This window comes from Delphinapterus leucas, chromosome 8 (genome assembly GCF_059928025.1).
Source record: "Delphinapterus leucas isolate spDelLeu-1000000601 "Yukka" chromosome 8, BTC_Dleu_Yukka2, whole genome shotgun sequence".
NCBI classification, from domain to species: domain Eukaryota; kingdom Metazoa; phylum Chordata; class Mammalia; order Artiodactyla; family Monodontidae; genus Delphinapterus; species Delphinapterus leucas.
Genome location: NC_143136.1, coordinates 12,236,586 through 12,249,559, shown reverse-complemented (window position 1 = coordinate 12,249,559; position 12,974 = coordinate 12,236,586).

Below are 12,974 nucleotides of genomic sequence, written 5' to 3'. Positions count from 1 at the left end.
GGATTAACTTTTTTCATTGCAAGTCTAATAAGCTGGGCTTGGCTAAGCTGAAAGCATAATGTCACCCCTTAGGAAGGTACAGCCTCTCTCTTGTGCCAAAATAAAATTAGCCTCTTAAAAGGAAGATGTTTCTGATGAAGGATAGGAATGATTTGTCAGTTGAAAAGTAGTATCTTTTTTCAATCAAATAGAAGATATTTTTAAAATGTGCACATGGCAGGGCGGCAAAGCCACTAGATTTCTCCAAAAATTTGGTGATCCGTTTAATTGAGACATAGTTCCTAGAAATTTACACATGTGGTCCACCAGAACCTTCAACTAAACAAATCAGGTAAATGAAAATATTCATTTGTGTTACACTAAAACATCTGCCAGATTGGTACGCTAACTGGATTAAGTTTATAATTAGAGGACTATCTGGAATACACCTTCTCTTCACTCAGCATGAAGGAATCTAAAAAAAAAGTTGTTCCCCCAAACACATTCAAAAATCCATTCTTGTAGGTCATTTGTACATCTCGACCAGTCAATAAGAAAACTTATGTTAAACCGAGCTGTTCTGAAGAACCTCAGGAGGACATTAAGCCGGAGCAGATCTCATTTCTGAATCACAATCTACATCCCTAAGAGAGACTCAGCTCTGATCTCAAGAGTTTCATGAAAGAAAACATTGCTACAAAGCCAATGAACTCCAAACTTGAGCAAGATTTTGGCCGTGTGGCCAGAAAATTCAGTACAATTCTGGTTAACATACCCAACATTTTTACCAATGGTCTTCTTGGTGGGAACAGTTGATTTTCAGCTCAGTCAGGTCTTTTGGAAACTGAACCACAGGAAGAGCACAGCTGCTGAGTAAATCAGATACATCCTGTGGTTTGCACTTCAAAGGTAGCCACAGATTCTTAAGGTATGATTCATAGTCATCAAAATCTATGAATCTCCTCTGAAATTGTTCTTTCACTACCACTAAATAGCTGTGTAATTCTTCAAGTCTGTGACCCCGTTGAAGTCAAGGAAATTTGGCAGAAGACTATGAATGCGATAGGAAATGAGTAGAGTGGTCACCTACTTAGGCCACTTGGCCTGTTAAAACCTGCATTTACTTGAACAAGAATAAGAAGGAAGCCAGGGCCCATGCTTTCTTAAACCCTTAGGGGGTCCATGGAATACCTAATTAAACAAATATTCAAAGCCTAGTGTCTTATGTCATTCAGGAGTCTAGGTTAAAATTTGAAGGTTCTACCAAATTACTAAATTCTATTCTATACACATATGTCAGTTTTGAGAGTGTAGGAGCTAAGCTACATCAGAAAAACGCGAGGCGGAAGAAACCTATTACCTTCAGCAGCAGAAATATCCTAGTAATTCTTTGTTCCAAAACAGGGAGTTACAAAACACTCAGAGTCCGTATCAGTAACTGTACTCCAGGTGTAAAGTGATAACTGTATCCACTAGTTTTTACTATATAACAAACCACCCCAGAACTTAGCAGCTTAAAACAATGGCCATTTATTTAGGTCACATTTCTGCAGGTCGGTAACTGGGGCTGTGATCAGTGATCCACTCGGTGGCTCTTCTGGTCTCAGTTGGGATCGTTAATGCATTTATGGTTGGCTACTAGGCCAGTTGAGCTAGACTAGTCTAGAATGGTCTCAATGGAAATGACTTATCTCTATTCCACATAATCTCTTGTCCTCCAACAGGCTAGCCTGGGCTTGTTCATAAATTATCTGGCCAGGGTTCTGAGAGTGTGGAAATACGCAAGACCTCTTGGAGCCTGAGCTCAGAACTATCACTGATACCTGCACTGCATTTCGTTGCCAAAGCAAATTACTAGCCCATCCTAGACTCAAGTAGTGGGGAAATAAACCCCACTTATCGATGAGAAGAGCTTCAAAGTCAAATCACAAGCATGAAAAACTGGCCATTTTTGCAATCTACCCACAACCTCTCACACGTGTGTTCCTTAATGCCACAGCCACTAAACCCAACAGGAGAGGGGTAAGTGACAGCACGGGCTGAGGAGAGCATCCCTACGTGGCATCCGTCAGAGCTCAGCAGCAAGGATGCCTGATGCTCCTCCATGGCAACCCCTCCCACCTTTTGGTACTCCTGAGACAGGGGACAGTCACTTTAACATGAGTAGCAGACAACAAGGCAGCTGCCCCAAGTAATTATGTACACAGTACAGCTCAACTTTGTGTTTCTGGGCAAAAAAGAACGGAAGTGGAGGTTTGAAGGAAAGCACAGGTGGAATGCCCAGCACTGCGAGAGCCAGAGGAAAAGCCCAGGAATCCTGAGAAATGAGGATTAGAGGCCCTCCGGGGAACCGGGATTTTCTTTCATGCTTGGTATCACCTAAAACTACTGTGACAGTTAATTTTATATGTCAAATTAACTGGACCACAAGGTACCCAGATATGTGGTCAAACATTGTTCTGGGTGTTTCTATGAGGGTGGTTTTGGATAAGTTTAACATTTAAATCGATAGGCTGAGTATAGTAGATCACCCTCCCTAATGTGGGCCACATCTAATAAGCTGAAGGCCTAAACAGAGCAAAAGGCTGACCCTTCCCCAAATTCCTCCTTTGAGTCGGCACATGTACTCTTCTCCTGCCTTGGAATTCAAACTAAAACATCTGCTCTCCCTGGCTCTCAAGCCTGCTGGCCTTTGGAACTAGACTATGTCTCTCCTGGGTATCCAGCTTGCTAACTGCAGATCTTGGAACTCCATAATCATATGAACCAATTCCTTAAAATATATCATATATTATATGATATGATTATATGAAATATATATGTAGGGTTTTTTTCTATTTCTGTGAAGACCCTGACTAATGCACTACTTAATGGGATACTTGTGCCAGGCACAAGGACAAAGTACTCGATGCATGGCAGAGGTAAATGGTCCATCCCCAGGCATGCCATCCCTTGATTTTTGTTTCAGCATCACCAAACAATTCTAGTCATCGAGGGAAGAATAGAAACCTTAAACTGATAAAACCCTAGTCATCAGTGTCATAGTCTCATTACCGTTGATTGTTGCTGCAGTTGTCACTTTTTATTTGGTCTGGCTGCTTTTGCTTTGTTTTGTTTTCGCCTGAGATGAAGAAGCAGCTCACATTCTAGCATGAATCATGTGCCCACTCCATCTATCAGCAAACATGCCCTATGTGGGCAATATCTCTGGGAATCTTCCAGAAATCCAATCCACAAGAGCTAGTGTGCAGAGAAGCTCTATCCTTGGAACCCGACAGCAGATATGCTAGTAGAAATTCGTGTTGACCAATCTCTTTCCTAGTTTGCTCAAGCTTCCCTCACAGTGACCAGAAGGTATGCACAGATGCCGGAGAAACACATTAGTGGAGAAATACATTTCAGTGGTGGACTTCGGCTTTTTATGGGGACGGCTTTGCGATTTTTCAGCTTCGCTCGGCTGAACTACAGACCGCAGAATTCCTTTCTGGTCTGTTCTGGTTAGCGTGGACTACAAAGGCTACCCTCTCTCCTGGGAGTTAGAGAAGGGAGGGAAGCAGAAGCCGAGTGGTAGCACATGCACACCTTCTCCCAGTGAGTCAGTCAGGCACCAGTATTACTTACTAGGTCCTGCTGTGAAAGAAGTTTGCAGATGAAATTAAGGTCCCTAATGAGCTGACTGTAAGTTAAACAATAGGGAGACCATCCTCTGAGGCCTGACTTAAACATTTGGAAGCCCTTTAAAAGAGGGATGAGCCTTTCCCTTCCCCCGTCCCCACCCTCTGAGTTCAGAGACTCCAAGTTTCAGTTCATGCTTCTGGGATTCTGAATGCTTATCATCTTCCCTTCTTGACTGCCTACCCCACAGACTCCTGGCTTCCTTGGTCCATCCCCGTAATTGCATAAACCAATCCCTTGTGATAACCTCTGATTGAACCCTGACACACAGTTATCATCAGAAAACAAGAAGAATATATTCAAGTTTACCATTTGGATTTTCCACAAAGAGATGAGGGGCTACAAAGTAGCCTGTGGGGAAAGCACAGACTCAGGTACCAAAGGGCCTGGACCTTCTCCCTGCATCTCCCTTCACCAGCCAAGCAAGAGGGGCAGCTAATTCTCCTAAGCTCGCTGAGCACTGTTTCTGTATCTGTAAAACAGTGTTAATACTAAGTCAAGCCTACCTATTTCACAGGGCTGTTTTGAAACATCAAAGGAGAAAATGTATATGGAAACACTTTGTAGCCTGCCAAACAAATGAGAGTTTAGTTTTAAAACCACCTAGCCTAACATTTTTAATTAAGGGAGGCAGAGAGTGAAAGACTAAAGATTTACTACATGCCTACTGTGTACAGGAAATGTGACTACTGCCCCGTGCTATCCTCTTGACCTTCCTGTGAGGCAGGCAGTATGTGCCCCACATCAGAGATGAGGAAATGCAGGTGCACAGAGGTTGACCAGCTTGCCTGGACCACAAGATAGATCTGGAGTCCAGTGTGAAACTGGTTTTATGACACCAAAGTGCAGGCTCTGTCTGTAACACCAGGATCGCCTCCTTTACAAAACAAAAGATGATCGTTTCCTGTGATACTGTGAAATACATTCTACCTGAAGGAAGACTTTTCGAGACATACTTTCAGTATATCCACTATTCTTTGGGACCTCCTAGCTTTAACTGAGGAGCAAACAGAATCCATTTTCATTAGTGTAGACGTTGTTTCATCTGATAGGCTCTGTGTCACAACACTGGAGACATCAATAAAAGAGAAAACCTCTTCTGCTTCTTTGCCAACCAGCAAATGTGCTTTCCTTAATTTACAATAAAACGATGACTGCAGAATAATGAAAATAAAACTTCACTATTTACTTATTTTGATGGCTCCAGTCTTTTCACTGTTGTGGCCCCTCGCATTGCGGGGCACAGGCTCCAGACGCACAGGCTCAGCGGCCATGGCTCACGGGCCCAGCCGCTCCGCGGCATGTGGGATCTTCCCAGACCGGGGCACAAACCCGCGTCCCCTGCATCGGCAGGCGGACTCTCAACCACTGTGCCACCAGGGAAGCCCCCAGTCTTTACTAAATACTCAGAAAGAACATTTCCCTCTGTTTGCGCCCACAGGGAAATGACTGTGGTTGGAGGTTAAAGTTATTCAACAAAGAAAAAGACAATTTTGTAAATGTACCTTTTCCTCAAAAATGTAAAGCAGCCAGGGTAATTTGCGCGTTAGGCATTTTCTGAGAGTTAATGATCAATTATGTGAAAAGTCCTTGAGACTGTTAGTTAGTAAAATGGTGAGGAAGGGCCTTCCACGAGGCACTCGCGATCTGGAGACATTTGATACGCACTGATGGAACCCAAAATAAGCCAAATATATATTCATAGTAGATCAAGCTTATTTCAGATCAGTGCATTACATGTAAAGTTAATTCCACTCAAATTAACTTTTAAAATATAGGAAGGAGAAAAAACCCACAGCATTTATTAAATACTCACCAAATATTATGCTTGGCATTTTGAATCATTTTGCTCTTAATTCTCACAAGATTTTGCCTTAGTGTTTATTAACCTCACTTTAATGATGAGAAACTGACAGTCTGAGGGGTGACAGCCACAGCTGGTGAGAGCACAGCTAGGGTTCATCTCCAGTTCAAGCCAAGGGACTCGCAATTTCTGTTTTTTGCAATTCCGTAGCCTCTAGTTTAAATGAGCACAGTTTATTTTTATAATTTTAAAAAGAGTTCTGTTTCTATAAATAAATTAAAGGCGTCAACCTTACCACCTTGACTCAAAACCAAAGTAGAACCCAATGTACAAAAATTCAATCAATGCTCTTTAAGTCTTTGTGAAGCTAATTAATCACTTTAAGTCTTTGTGAAGCTAATTAATTAATGGTTTAAATTCTCATTACTTCTTAGATAGGGGCTGGAGAGTGTTAGTTCTTTCTTATTTCAGGCGCTTCTCCTAGTGCAATCCCCGAGGGCGGGGATCATGTCTTACCTGTTTATTCTATATTGGATATTACACTTGGAGCTTAGCACACGGAGGGTGACAGCAGATTAGTGAACGCTCAACAATTATTTGTGACGGAATGCAATCTCATGTAAGTCCAGTGCTTTAAAACTTACCACCACTTTCACTAATCCCATTGCTCGCGATTACCATGACAACCCTGCACGTGAGTTACGCTGACGATTATTAGCCCCACTTTATGGATAAGGAAACTGAAACTCAGAATAAGTTGAGTAATCTGCTCAGTCACAGAGCTACTAATGTCACCTGTTGGGTTTGACCACAGCCAGATTTCTTGAGTACAATGACCAAAGTTTTTGTACCACTAAAAATACTCCATCGTTAAGAAATATCAATTTTTGTTAATGTTTGAAAAATTATGTCTCTTATTCAAATAAAACACTGAAATGAACAGACCCAGATGATTCCAATCTACCAGTTACAGCTTGAGGTCACAAGTTTCTTTGAAGTGTTTATATGTGGTCTTATCACACTGACCATCTTATAAACCAGACCAGCGGTTACCAACCATGATATTGGGTCACCATGGTACTGAGGGGTCTAAGAGCAATACCTGAGGACAGACAGCTCCCAAGGGAGCTGCCATTACCTACAGGAAGGTGAGTCCTGAGCAGTGTCAGTGGCAAAACAACAGTGGGGAACCAATGACCTACAATGAATATCAAAGGGCCAAAGCAAACAAACAAAGGCCAGAACCATAAAGATCGGGTCTATTTGGTTAGCTATGTATTGACACAGCCATTTTTGAGATTTTTATATTTAGGTTATAAATTGGATAATTTTTAAGAAAAACTGTTATGTGCTTGTATAACATTAGGTTTGGAGAACTACATCCACAGCAAAAGTAAAGCAAGCCAAAAAATAAATGTGTGACCCTGTGTGTATGTGTATGTGTGTGTGTGTGTGTGTGTGTCTCTGTGTGTTATAATATGAAGTTAATTGAAATTAAAACGTTTTAAGGGATTTATTTGCAGTTGAGCTCTCCCAATGTGTGAAAAGCAACACATTTTATTCTCAATTACCCACGGCCTTATTTACTCTCCACAAATACTTGAGGGGCATGACTAAGCCAAGTTATGCATTAGTCAACACTCTTTAGCAGTATCTCTTGAACTTTTTTACCTCAGTCTAATCCCTGGTCATAGCCTCTGGGAAATTCAACACTATGTAGAAAGGGCCTTTTGCTTTATGGTCATATATAGAAGAACCTATCACCCAAAAGTCATGGGATATGTTGCTGACTCAACCTAAAGAAGGATTTCAGGTTGGGTCAGCAACATAGCCGAGGAGTGGAGGCCGCCAAAGCTTCCCCTTACGGCCAGGTCACAGCAAGTTTACAGAGGAGACTAGATGGATACCTGTGATGCCTGCTGGAACTCACTCCAAAACCAACATCTATAAAAAGAAACATCTCTTCAATCTCCCCTTCCAATCAGCAAACCCGTGTGTTTTCCTAGCAGGAAATAGAGAAGAAACCACTTTTCCTCCTCCCTCTGGCTTCTCTTGGGAAAAAATCCGACTTCCAAATATTCAGGGAGATTCTGTATCTTTTGTTTTAGTAAGAGTCAGGTCTGTTCATTTGGCAACGTAAACACCTCTTTAAGTGCTCCTAGAAGTGGGAAATGGGGGTATAATTGTCCCTGGTTTCCAGGAACTGGTGGTGTTACCTCTGAATCAGGTTGCAAACAGATAGTCTGTTCTTAACCTGAGCACCATTTTGAGACCACCAAGTAATGTTACACCTAAATGGAGGTATTTTGCATATATCTACATCCCCAGCTCCCCTACACCAGCCTGGGGGTTAAAATATCATCACAAGACAGCAGTGGTTGTGTTTCCTTGACTGTCACCTCCTCTGACGTTACCTTCAACCCCCCTCAAAGTCCTGCCCACCCATTAGTACAGGCACCCCAGGGATGACCTCCTGTGTACCATGGAAAAGCTTCTCTGCCCACCTCAGTGTGACCATCTTTTACCAGGTCTCCATGAGGCCTCTGTTACCACATCACTCGCCTGCTCTGGCCTCACTACAAAAATCTGCCCTCTCCGACAAAGCATATGTTCTCTGCATTATTCTCAAAGCTGTTGGTTAGTCCCCAGCTACCCGTTGTTTCTCCCAGCCCCCAGCCCCGCCTCCCCAGGCAGTGGCACTGGTCAGTTTAGGAGTCCATGGGTATATGAGCTCATGTAGGCTGGCAGGTCCAAAATCGGCAGGGCAAGCCCATCAGCTTATAGACCCAGGGAAGAGTTTATGTTGCAGGTCAAGTCCAAAGGTAGTGTGCTGCCAGGATGCCCTCTTTGGGGAAAAGGTCAGTCTTTCTTCTCTTAAGATCTTCAGCTGATTGGATGAGGCCCACCCACATTATGGAAGGTAATGTGCTTTACTCAAAAGCTACTGATTTAAATATTAACCTCATCTAAAAAATACCTTCACAGAAACATCTAGGATAACATTTGACCAGCTATCTGGGTACCATGGCCCAGCCAGTAGACACATAAAATCATAATGCCCTCTTCCTCTTTTGTTTCATACCCTGGTGGCTCTCCTTGGTGTTCCACCTTCCTTTTTGCTCTCAAACTCCCAGGATACATGTAGCAACGTCTAGAGACATTTTTGGCTGTCACAACTGAGGGGGAGGTGAGGGGCGGACTAATGGCATCTAGTGGGTGGAGGCCAGGGATGCTGCAAAACATCTTACAATGCATGGGACAGCCTCCAACAACATAGAATTTTCCGGTCCCGAATGACAATAATAGCACTGCGGTTGAGAAACTCTGCTCTAAATGACCAGTTCACTTCCTGTCTCGCTAACCCTGTTCATTATGCTTCAGTCACTCTGGCCTCCTTTCAGGTTACAGAACAAGCCAATTCCTTCCCTCCTCGGGGCCTTTGCAACTGTTCTTCCCACTGTCAGAAACACCCTGCTCCTCGCATGGCTGTTTCCTTGCCATCTTTCGGGTTTAACCAAAACACCCTGCCCCCACAAGCCCCTAATGCCTCCCCATTCCATTAATCTGATGATGTCCTCATCACCAGCTGGCATTGTTCGGTTTACCTGGTTCAGCGATGGTCTTACCACCTTGAATCCAGCTGGGATGGGTGACCATCGCTATATCCCAGGGACAAGTGACCCGACTGGCACAAAATAAGCGCTCAACAAATACTTGTTGGATCAAGGAAGGAAGGAATGTCTTAGACATTTTTAGTGAGTGCAGTTCTCTCCCCACGTTTTTGGTTTCACGTCCACCACCAGGTCAGATGTGAGATCTAAGGTCAGATGTAAGATCCGTCTCCATGGCAGTTGCTTCCATAGACTGACCCTGCCCCCAGGACACGCCATCACTTTCCATCGAATCTAGAATGTGAGCCCAGATCTTTTCTCAAGGGCATCCCTCTCCCTGGACACAACTTAGTCCCTCATGACAAGATGTCTGAGTGCTGCACTATTAGTTTTCCTAATATGCAAAGACATCCACTTAGATTCAGAGTAGGATCCCTGTAGGTGGAATCTAAAAAAAATGATACAGATGAACCTATTTACAAAACAGAAATAGACTCACAGACACAGAAGACAAATTTATGGTTACCGAAGGGGAAGGAGGGGAGAGATAAATTAGAAATGTGGGATTAATAGATACACACTACTATATATAAAATAGATAATTAACAAGGACCTACTGTTTAGCACAGGGAACTGTTTTAAATATCTTGTAATAACCTGTGATGGAAAAGAATCTGAAAAAGAATATTATATATATTTGTATAACTGAATCACTTTGCTATACACCTGAAACACGGTAAATCAACTATACGTCAACAGAAATAAATAAATAAATAACAAAGTAAGACACCTAATATAGAAAAAATACCTGATCAGGGTGCTTAAGAAGGACTTGCCCCTAGAAGGGATTAGCATGAGAAAAATTAGCAGGCATAATTAACAATTCCCTTTAAAACGCAACCAACTGTACTATTTGTGACCACAGATCCCTCCTCATAGAAATAAAGATCACCTAGCCAGGACCAGCTAGGTCTGCACCTCAAACCTACTTAGCCTGGTACTTCTTTTCCCCTTGCCCCCTTCTGTCACAGTCTGACATGTTCTTATGGAGGCAACTAAGACCTCATGGATGCCTCCAAAATGACTCAGCATGTGGTTATTACTGTTTATCTTTGTCCTTTGCCATTTTTCCTGTCAATCCTTATAAATGCCATTTCTCACTGCCTTGCCCCCTTGCGGGAATTCTACATGCTCCTGGAAATGCTTGCTTTGCTTCTGCATTTTCTCACTAGATCCCTCTGTTCTCAGTTCCACCCATGTGGCCTCTGCACGTGGCTGCCAGCCACTGAACTGACCTAACTCTGCCATTTCTAAATCTGCACTCAATGCCCTTCCTGATTAAATATCTATCAAGTGGGCAGGGTAATTATTTCCCTCATCATACCCACTGTTTAGGAAGAAAGCTCCAGATCTATAAGACAGGACAACCAGGGAGACCATCAACAAGGGAAATAGCTCTGGTCCTGGGACTTACTTGCTTGCTTCTTTCAAAACAACCCTGCCCAAGTGTGAGACGGATTGGCAAGTAGTCTGCCTCTTCAGGTGCAGAATCAGTGGAAGAGCTGCCTGCGTTTTCCTTCTTCACTGCATGGAGGTGACCCATTCCCTCTGGCTCCACCACATCCCAGCTCTCGTTTAGAACACCAGCACAGTTGAAGGCAGTGCCAAGGATGAGTGCCAGCAGCCCACGATCCCCATGATGCTTGTAAAGATGAGGGAGCAGAAGGGCCCTCTGCAGTGTCACTCAATCCACATAGGAAAGAATAGGAACTGTCCAGCTTACTCTCTCATCATCTTATTACCAAATTATCTCAGGGTTGAGAAAAAGCAGTAGAAATCACCTAACCCAACTCTCACATTGTCCCGAGGAAGCAACCAAGGCCTGGAATAGGTGAGTGGCATGCCCAGGGCTGCACACTTCAGTTATGGTAAAGCCAAGCCTAGAATCTGATGCTGGTGTATCATCCTGTAACAACTGCCATGGCATCTTTTTTTTTTTTTTCTGTCCCATATCCCTTCACTTTATAAACTATTTGGTTCCTTTCCATGTGTTTCTGGTGGAGATCAAGCATCTCCGCCTTGCCCCCCACCCTGTCCCCCAGTGTGTTTGTCAAATAACTCGAGTAGAGATAATGAGAATTCTTTTCAAGAATTGATGGGGGCGGGGAGGGTAAGCTGTGACAAAGCGAGAGAGTGGCATGGACATATATACACTACCAAACGTAAAATAGCTAGCTAGTGGGAAGCAGCCGCATAGCACGGGGAGATCAGGTCGGTGCTTTGTGACCACCTAGAGGGGTGGGATAGGGAGGGTGGGAGGGATATGGGAACATATGTGTGTGTGTGACTGACTCACTTTGTTATGAAGCAGAAACTAGCACACCATTGTAAAGCAATTATACTCCAATAAAGATGTAAAAAAAAAGAATTGATGGGGATACGTGGATCATGCAAGGGTGTTAGGGGAGGCTAAGTGCTACAGCAAACAATACCCAAATCACAGGGGCTTAAACCACTACGGCGGTGTTTTTCTTACCTAACAACACTCCAATACGGGCGCTTGGCAGGTGACCTTCCATGCAGTGACTCGGGAACCCAGGTTTCCTCCATCCCAGGGCCATGGTGTCCTCACTGAATCCCCTGCAGCCTACTGGCAGCTGGGGAAAGAGAGTAAGAGAGAGAGTGAAAGTTCACAAGGGACGATGGCGTGTACCACTCTGCCCACCTTCCATGAGCCAGAGCCCATCACATGGTCACACCTAACTGCAAGTGAGGCTGGGATAAATAGTCCAGTTGTGTGCCGAGGAGCAAAAGGAAGAGTGGGACAGGTGAACTAGTGCAAGTTACCAGAGGTCATCTTTCCTACCACGTGGCAAAGAAGCCCGTTGGCAAATGAATTCATAACACAGAAAAGAAGGGCAGAAGTTGAGAAAAAGAGAGATTTAAGAAAAATTATTTGGGCCCCTGGATAGAGCCCTGTCTGAAATTGGACCAACTCCTATCCAAGAAAGTATTCCCATGTTTACCAATATTCAGAAGAAGAAGAATTCCACGGGATGGTAGATAACAAGAATTTTTAAAGCTTCAACAGGTGTCCGGATGGGCCAGCACTCTTGCACCATCCCGAATCTTCTTGGGTCCACCACTTCCTCCATCCACTGCTCGTAGAGTCCAAGTCCGTGAGGCTTTAACCAGGCTGACATACATGCCAGTTGGCAATGCCTCACTTTGGTCAACAGCCTGGAGCCTCTCACTTCCCACCGCAGAGCATCTCTGACCCCGCAGCACTATTCTCCCATGGGGACTGCCCAGTAATCCCGTAAGTGCAACCCAGAGGAGCAGGGAGTCAATCCATGTGGGTGTCGTCCTTGACCAAGGCATTTCAGAAGCCAGTGGATCGATGTTCCCTTTTTCGTCTTCTAGGTGGACAATTCTGAGACACATTTGACAGGGCTCCAGTCCCAGGCTGAAATGATGCCTCTCGAGATTCCATCCTCTCTTTCTCAACTTCTCACCCTACTTTCCCATGATTTGGTTTCATTTGCCAGCAGAAAAGGCCCACAGGGTCGAGCACCAGGTGGCCTTCATGGTGGCGACTCAGACTCAGTCACCGACACTTGTGTTGGCTTCATCTCCTTCCTTCCATCCTCACTCCCCTTCGCTGTCTGGGTTCACAGTCCCTAATAAACTCCCTGCACACAGCCTAGGCAGCCTCTGCCCTTGAGGAAACCTGGGCTAAGACAGTTCCTTTACTGTAGGAGGGAAAAGTAATACAGTGATCCCCCTAGTAGCGGCAGGTTGCAGAACTTCCCAAAGGTATTTAGCTCGGCCACTCTTTTTTTTGTTGTTCTTTCTAGAAGCCTGTGGAATTAAAACAAACTGCCTTTCTATCAATTTTGCTTCTT